The sequence below is a fragment of the Echinops telfairi genome, unplaced genomic scaffold, assembly GCF_000313985.2.
Source record: "Echinops telfairi isolate 266 unplaced genomic scaffold, ASM31398v2 ScPeMD7_7415;HRSCAF=8453, whole genome shotgun sequence".
Taxonomy (NCBI): domain Eukaryota; kingdom Metazoa; phylum Chordata; class Mammalia; order Afrosoricida; family Tenrecidae; genus Echinops; species Echinops telfairi.
Window position 1 is genome coordinate 2,174,715 of NW_022111315.1, and position 8,464 is coordinate 2,183,178.

The following is an 8,464-nucleotide window of genomic DNA, read 5'->3' on the forward strand; positions in this document are numbered from 1 at the left end:
GGTATCGTGAAATGACTGTTTAGCTGAGCAAGGTGCTCTTGTATTAAGGGAATGCGCATGAGGAGGCCCAATGTCCACCTGCCACCCTACTACTAAACCTATAAATATATGCACCTAGGTCCATTTACCCCATAATCTTACATATATTTACATATGTACATGTCTGTATTTAGGCTTCTATGTATGCCCTTTGCCTCCTACTCCTTTCCTCTATTTCCTTACGCTTTCCTCCTGTCCCACTATCATGTTCAACCTTCATTCTGGTTTCAGTAATTCCTCTCAGTTACCTTGCCCTTGTTCACTCCCTACCAGTCCTCCCATCCCTTCCCTGCCATTGGTTTTGAGCCACTTGTTGTTCCCTTGTCCCTGGGTTTGCCAACACCTCCTCCCTTCCTCTACCTCCCACACTCTTATGTCCCTCTGGGACCATTAGTCCCTTTATTTTCTCCTCACTTTTTTTTTGGTCCAGCCTCTCTTATCTAGGTGGCCCTGCAGATATATTAATATGTGCATAAAATTGGGGATGGCTTTGATAGCACCAAAGTGGCACATGATAACATGGCAACGATGATAGCAGCACCGACAAGCTATCAAAGAAAAAAACCACTGATGTACAAAATTTAAAAGAAGAGAAAAAAGGAAAAAAACAAAACGAATAGCAGAAAAAAAAGAAAAAGAAAAAAAAAGTCTGTTAGTAGTTCAGGGTCTGTTTGTTGACCTTTAGGAGTGGTTTCCGGTTGAGTCTAATGGGGTTCCATGTCCTGGCCCCAAAGTCCATCCTTTGTACTCCCTCGGGTCTTCCTTGCTCTGTTTCCCTGCTGCTCCATTGCACGACCCCAGTGTTTTGCCTCAGTGTGGTGGGGTCAACTCAGTTGTACATCCCACACTGTGTCTCCGGTCTTGTCCCGTGTAGGGCCATGGGTCAGTGCAGGATGTTGCATCTCGCAGTGGGAGCAGCTATATGGTCCTCTCTGAACATTGGGCCCTCTGAGCTGGGCTATTGTCCTCTGAACTTGGTGGGCCCAGGTGTGCTCCACTCCGTTCTTCCTCCTTCCTTTGCTTCAGCTTCCTTCTGGGTGTGGTGTGGTAGGTCAGTTCCTTTCTCACACCAGACGATCTATATCCATTTTCTGTGGTACTCCCTTCCATGGTGGGGGTCGGGCTAATTCTGGTTAGGGCCAGTGTATGGTCCAGTCTCTTTGTGGATTCCTCCACGTGTTACGTTGCCCTCATGGTTTGGCATGTCCTGGTGGGATCTGTATGCATGTTCCAGTTCTGTGGGAACACAACCAATACTCTCCCTCTGGGTGGGTTAGTACCCTGTTCCCCTGTGCCATCAACTCAGTTTCTCCCCACCCTACTTCTCCCTCCACTTGCCACCCTTCCCCTTATTTATGTTGGACTCATGTATCTCCCTAGGTGTGGCCTGCCCTCCCTACAACTGTCTATGCTTCCACACTTTTGTATTCTATTCACCAGGAGATACAATGTGGGAATTGTGCCTGATCTGACCACATCACACTGGGGTGAAACATTAAGAGCGTGCCACAGAGTAGCAAGGGGAGAAAAGGAATAAAGTATCTGGGGAATACCAAAAATAGACTTTGGGTCCAGGTTGTGGCATTCCATCAGACTTGACTGGAAAATATTATGAAAGGTCAACAAACAGAACTGGAAATATAGCTTTTCTTTTTTGTCCTTGGCTTTTTGTAGTTTTTTTGTTTGTTTGCTTTGCTCTGTCTTGTTTTTGTGCTTATTATTCTCTGCATATATAGCTATATAAGATAAGCAGGATAAACAGTCCAGAGGAGAAAACAATGTGACCCATGGTTCCAGGGGAACACGGGAGAGGGGGAGGAGGGGGAAAGATAAGGGGGTTGTCAACCTCCCAGGGACAAGGAAACAATAAATGATCTAAAATCGATGGTGAGGAGGGCCAAGGATGCCTGGTGGGGTTTGATCAAGGGCAGTGTAGCTGAGAGGAATTACTGAAACCCAAATAAAGGCTGAATATGATAGTAGGACAAGAGGAAAGTAAAAGGAAATGGAGGGAAGAACTAGGAGACAAAGGACACTTATAGAGGTCTAAATACTGGCATGTACATATTTAACTATATTCATATATAATGATAGGAAAATCTATCTATCTATATTTATATGTTAAGTATTAAGGTAGCAGATGAATAGTCGGACTCTACTCAAGTACTTGCTCAATGTAAGAACACTTTGTTCTAATAATCTGACATTCTGTGATGCTCACCTTCCCTGACAGGATCACTGAAGATAAAATGGGTGCACAAGGAAATGTGGTGAAGAAAGTTGATGGTGCTGGGATATCAAAAAATATAGCATCTGGGGTCTTAATGACTTGAAGATAAACAAGCGGCCATCTAGCTGAGAAGCAAGGAAGCCCGCATGGAAGAAGCACACCAGTCTGTGTGATCATGAGGTGTCGATGGGATCAGGTATCCTACATCAAAGACCCAGAACAAAAAAATCATATTAATGTGAATGAGTGGTAGCATCGAGTGGAGACCCAAAGCCCATCTATAAACGATTGGACATCCCCTTATAGAAGGGTCTCAAGGAAGAGACAAGTCAGTTAGTGTGAAGTATAGCACCGATGAAACATACAACTTTCCTTTAGTTCTTTAATGCTTCCTCTCCCCCACTATCATGACCTCAATTCTACCTTACAAATCTGGCTAGACCCAAACATGTACACTAGTACAGATAAGAGCCCCCAACACAGGGAATCCAGGACACACAAACCCCTCAGGACCAACAATGCGAGTAGAGATACCAAGAGAATAAGGGGAAGGTGGGTGGAGAATGGGGAAAGTGATCACAATGATCTACACATAACCACTTCATAGGGTGATGGATAACAGAAAAGTGGGTGAAGGGAGACAGTGGTCGCTGTAAGACATAGGGAAAGAAAATTTTTATAAATTATTAGGGGTTAATGAGGGAGGGAGGGTGAGGGAGGGGAAAAATGAGGAGCTGATATCAAGGGCTCAAGTAAAAAGAAAATATTTTGAAAAAGATAGCAACATACGTACAAACGTGCCTGACACAATGGATCTATGTATGAATTGTGATAAAAGCTGTAACAGCCTCCAATAAAATGATTTTTTTTTAATTCAAACCTCGAGTTGCATTCTTGAATGATTCTATGGGTGAAATATTGAACGATGGGGAAAGTATCCAAGTAAGATCTTAAGAATACTCAGAGTCACTGTATAGAAAGAACTCGTCAATATTTCACCATCAGGAGGTAGCATATGAACAAGAACCAATAATGCTCAATGAAGAAATCCAACTAGCACTGAAAGCATTAGCTAAAAACAAGGCTCCAAGAACTGATGGACTACCAACTGAAATATTTCAACCATCTGTTGAAGCAGTACCAGCACTCATTCATCTATTCCAGGAAATTTGGAAGGGGGCTAATTGTCCAATTGACTGGAAGAGTTCCATAATTGTACCCATTCCAAAGAAACATGACCCAACACAATGATCAAACTATGGAATAATATAATTAGCATCAAATGGAAGTAAAATTTTGCAGAAGATCATCCAACAATGATTTCAGCAATACATTGACATGGAACTGAATTCAGTTCGAATTCAGAAGAGGCTACAGAATAAAGAATATCATTGCTGAAATCAGTTGGATCTTGGCTGAAAATAGAGAATCAAGGGAAACAGAGGAAAGAGCTGGGAGGCAAAGGGAATTTATAGAAGTCTAGATAAAGACATGTACATATGCAAATATATTATATGAGGATGGGGAAATAGATCTATGAGCCTACATTTATAGGTTTAGTATTAAGGTAGCAGAAGGACATTGGGCCTCTACTCAAGTACTCCCTCAATACAAGAATACTTTCTTCTAGTAAATTGGCATTCTATGATGCTCACTTTCCCGACACAACCGCTGAAGACAATGCGGGTGAATAAGCAAATGTGGTGAAGAAAGCTGATGGTGCCAGGCTATCAAAAGATATCGCGTCTGGGGTCTTAAACACTTGAAGGTAAACAAGCGGCCATCTAGCTCAGAAGCAACAAAGCCCACATGGAACAAAATATCAACCTGTGTGATCACGAGGTGTCCAACGGATCACTGAAGACAAATGGGTGCATAAGCAAATGTGGCGAAGAAAGCTGATGGTGCCCAGCTATCAAAAAGTATAGAGTCTGGGGTCTTAAAGGCTTGAAGGTAATCAAGCGGCCATCAAGCTCAGAAGCAACAAAGCCCACATGAAAAAACCACACCAGCCTATGCAACCACGAGGTGTCGAAGGGATCAGGTATAAGGCATCATCAGAACAAAAAATCTTACCATAGTGAATGATGGGGGGAGTGCGGAGTGGAGAACCAAAGCCCATTAGTAGGCCACTGGAGATCCCCTTGCAGAGGGGTCTTGGGGAGGAGATGAGCCAGTCAGGGTGCGATGTAACAACGATGAGAAATACAACTTTCCTCTAATTCCTAAATGTTTCCTCCCCGCTCCCACTACCATGACTCGAATTGACCTTGCAAGTCTGGCCAGACCAGAGTATGTACACTGGTACAGACAGGAACTGAAAATCCAGGGAATCCAGGACGGATGAGCCCTACAGGACCAGTGGTGTGAGTGGCGAAACAGGGAGGGTAAAGGGAGAATGGGTAGGAAAGAGGGAACCGATTACAAATAACTATATGTGACCTCCTTTCTGGGGGACAGACAACCGAAAAGTGGGTGAAGAGACGTCGGACAGGGCAAGATATGACAAAATACCAATTTATAAACTATCAAGGGCTCATGAGGGAGGGGGGAGTGGGGAGGGAGGGAAAAATGAGGACCTACTGTTGGGGGTTTAAGTGGAGAGAAAATGTTTTGAGAATTATGTACAAATGTGTTTTACATAATTGATGTGGGTATGGATTGCGATAACAGTTGTATGAACCCCTAATAAAATGTTTAAAAAAAGAAAATACAGAATACCAGAAAGATTTTTACTTCTGTTTTATTGACTATGCTAAGGCATTGGTCTGTGTGGATGATAACAAACTATAGATAGACTGGAAAAGAATAGAAAACCCAAAATACTGCATTATGCTTAAGCAAAACCTTCACATGGATCAAGAGGCCGTTATATAAACTCAAAAAAAGGCATAATGCATGGTTTAAAATTTTAAAAAAGTGTGTGTCAGGGCTGCATTATTTCATCACACTTATTCTATCTGTATACTGAGTAAATAATCAGAGAAACTGGATTATATGAAGAAGAATGAGATACCAGGTTTGGAGGAAGGCTTATTAATAAACTCTGATATGCAGATAACATCAGCTTACTTGTTGAAAGTTAGGAGGACTTGAAGCACTTGCTGATGAAGATCAAGGACTGCAGTCTTCAGTATGGATTACAACTCAATGTAAAGAAGACCAAAATCCCGACAACTGTACCAGTAGGTAACATCATGGTAAACATATAAAAGATTGAGGTTGTCAAGGATTTAATCTTGCTTGTATCTACAATCAATTCTCATGGAAGCAGTAGTCAAGAGATCAAAAGATGCATTGTATTGGGTAAATTTGCTGCACAAGGTCTCTTTAAAGTGTTATTTGTAAGTGGTGTGTTGCTCAGTTTCAATGCATTTGGTTTTTCCCTTGTCCTTTCTAGTGTAGATTTCTAGTTTTATAGTATTGTGTTCTGAGACAATGTAGTATAAAATATAAATATTTAAAAAGTTATAAAGACTTCTTTGTGCCCTAACATATGGTCTTTTCCAGAGAATGTTCTGTATGCACTGGAAGGGAATTTATACTCTGCTACTGTAGGGTGGAGTACTTTGTATGTCTATATCAAGTTGTTACTTGTGTTGCTTAGTTCTTCAGTTCTTGAATTTCTTTTCTGGTGATCTGTCTTTTTCCTCAAGAATGATGTATTGAACTCACCTACTATTATGGATGTATTGTCAATTTCTCTCTTCAACACCATATGTTTTTGATGAAGATACTTTGAAGGTCTTTCATTGGATGTGTATAAATTTATTGTGGTTATATATTTTGTTCTATTGTTCTTTAGTTCTACGCAGTGTCTTTCTTTTCTCTCATGATGCTATTGCTTTCAAGTCTATTTTATTGGTGATTAATATTGTCACTTCTGCATTTTTGGAAACAATTATCTTGGTAAAATTTTTTTTTTAACATTTTATTAGGGGCTCATACAACTGTTATCCCAATCCATACACACATCAACTGTGTAAAGCGCATTCATCTTGGTAAAATTTTGACCATCCTTTTATTTTAAGTCTATTTTAGTCTTTATATCTTTGGCGTGTTTCTTTTAGGTAGCATATTGATGGGTCTTGTTTATCTAGACTGCTACTCTCTGCTTTTTGACTGTTGCATTTAATCCAATAGCATTCAGTGTCCTTATTGATATCTCGGGGTTGTTGCTGTCATTTTGCTGTGTGTGTGTTTGTGTGTATGGTTTTACCAGTTTCTTTGTTCTTCCTAGCTACCTATGCTATTTTGAGAACTGCTTTCAGTGTCATGATTTCTGAGTCGTTTTGTCTTTTATATTGCTCTCAGATTTGTCTACTGTTTTGATTTTCTGTCCGAAGTATTCCCTTTACTATTTTTTTTGTAGTGTTGGTCATGTTTTTACAAACTCCTTTAATTTCTTCTTTTCTGGAAATACTCTTTTTTCTCCCTCATACTTGATGGATAATTTTGCTGGATATAAAATTTTTGGTTGGAAGTTGTTTTCTTCAGAGTTTTATACTGAGAAGTCCCAGCTTATTCTTATTGATTTTCCTTTGTAGATGACTGTTCTGTTTTTTCTTAGTTGGTACAGAATTCTCTCCTTTTTTATTTTATAGAGTTTGACTGTGATATGTTGTGATGTTTTCCTTTTGGGGTCTATCCTGTTTGGGCTTCTCTCACCTTCTTAAATTGTTATTTTCTCCTCCTTTATGATGCTAGGAAAATTCTTTTTCATTTTTTATTGTAATCTTTTCTTTGTACTCATTTTGTTTTTTCCTACTCTTGAATCCCAACAAGACATAGGTTGTTTCTCTTAATAGTGTCCCAAATAATTCTTAGGTTTCTTTTCAGATTCCTTTGTTCTTTTTGTTGATTGTTTTTATCATCGGTTCTAGTAGAGGGAATTATCTTCAAGCTCACTAATTAGACTTTCCATGTCTTTAATTCTATTACTCTGGCTCTTTTACCATGTTGTCCAATTCTACTATAGTATTATTTATCTTCTGGAACTCTATTTTGTGTATGGTTTATAGTTTTTTTTATTCTTTTCATTTCCTCCACCTATTGATGTTATCTGAAAATTATTTTTCTGAATTCTATTTCTGATGGCTTCAGCACCTTTTCTTCAGAATATTCATTTGGACATAGATGTTCAGATTTTTGTGTGCCTGGTGTGTGTGTGTGTGTGTGTGTGTGTGTGTGTGTGTGTAGGGACTGTGATTGGTTGCTGTATTCCCTGCATTTTTGTGCAAATTTTATATTTAGGAGGCCTGATGGGTCATGTGGGATTAATTGGCTTTGTCTTATAGGGGGCACAGAGTTGGCCATGGCTTCCTTTATGGGCTGTAGGGTGCTTAGGGGCTTCTTTGCCAGGTCACAGGGGGCATACATAGACTTCCTTGCTGTACTGATGGGACTAACCATGGCATCCTTGTTGGGCCACTTGGCAATTTTCTTGTTGGGTTACACAGATTGTTGAGGCCTTTCTTGTTGGGTCATCGGTAGCTCTTGGTGTTTTTCTCATGATTATTGGAGAGGGATTCATTCACTGTGTAATCAGTTGGTCACCTTGAACCAGAAGCCTCAGAGTTTACTGAGGCTTAAGGGAAAATAGAAAATAATGACAGAAAAAATAATCACTTTCAAAAAAGCAAGATTGTGTCATCTGTATGTTATAGTTTGTTAATGTCTCTTCCACTAATTTAATGCTGCATTCTTGTTCATATAATCAAATTCTCAGATTAACAATTCAGCATATAGATTCGATGAATATGATGAAAAGATACAACCCTAATACATACCTTTCCTTATTTTAAACAACATTGTATCTATGTAGTTTTTTCCAACAACTGCTTCTTTGTCTATGTACAGGTACTGCATGAGCACAATTAAGTGTTCTGGAATTCCCATTCTTTTCAATGCTATCCATAATTTGCCATGATCCACACAGTCAAATGCTTTTGCATAGTCAGTAAAACACAGGTAAACATCTTTCCTGTATTTACTTTCAGCCAATAGTCATTGGATATCAGCAATGATATCACTCATTCTGCAACCTCTTCTGAATCTGGTTTAAATTTATGGCAGTAATCTGTCTGTGCATTGTTTTTTTCTTATCATTTTCAGCAAAATATTACTTGTGGGTGACCTTAATGATATTGTTTGATAATTTCCCAATGCTATTGGGCTGTCTTTCTATGGATTGGG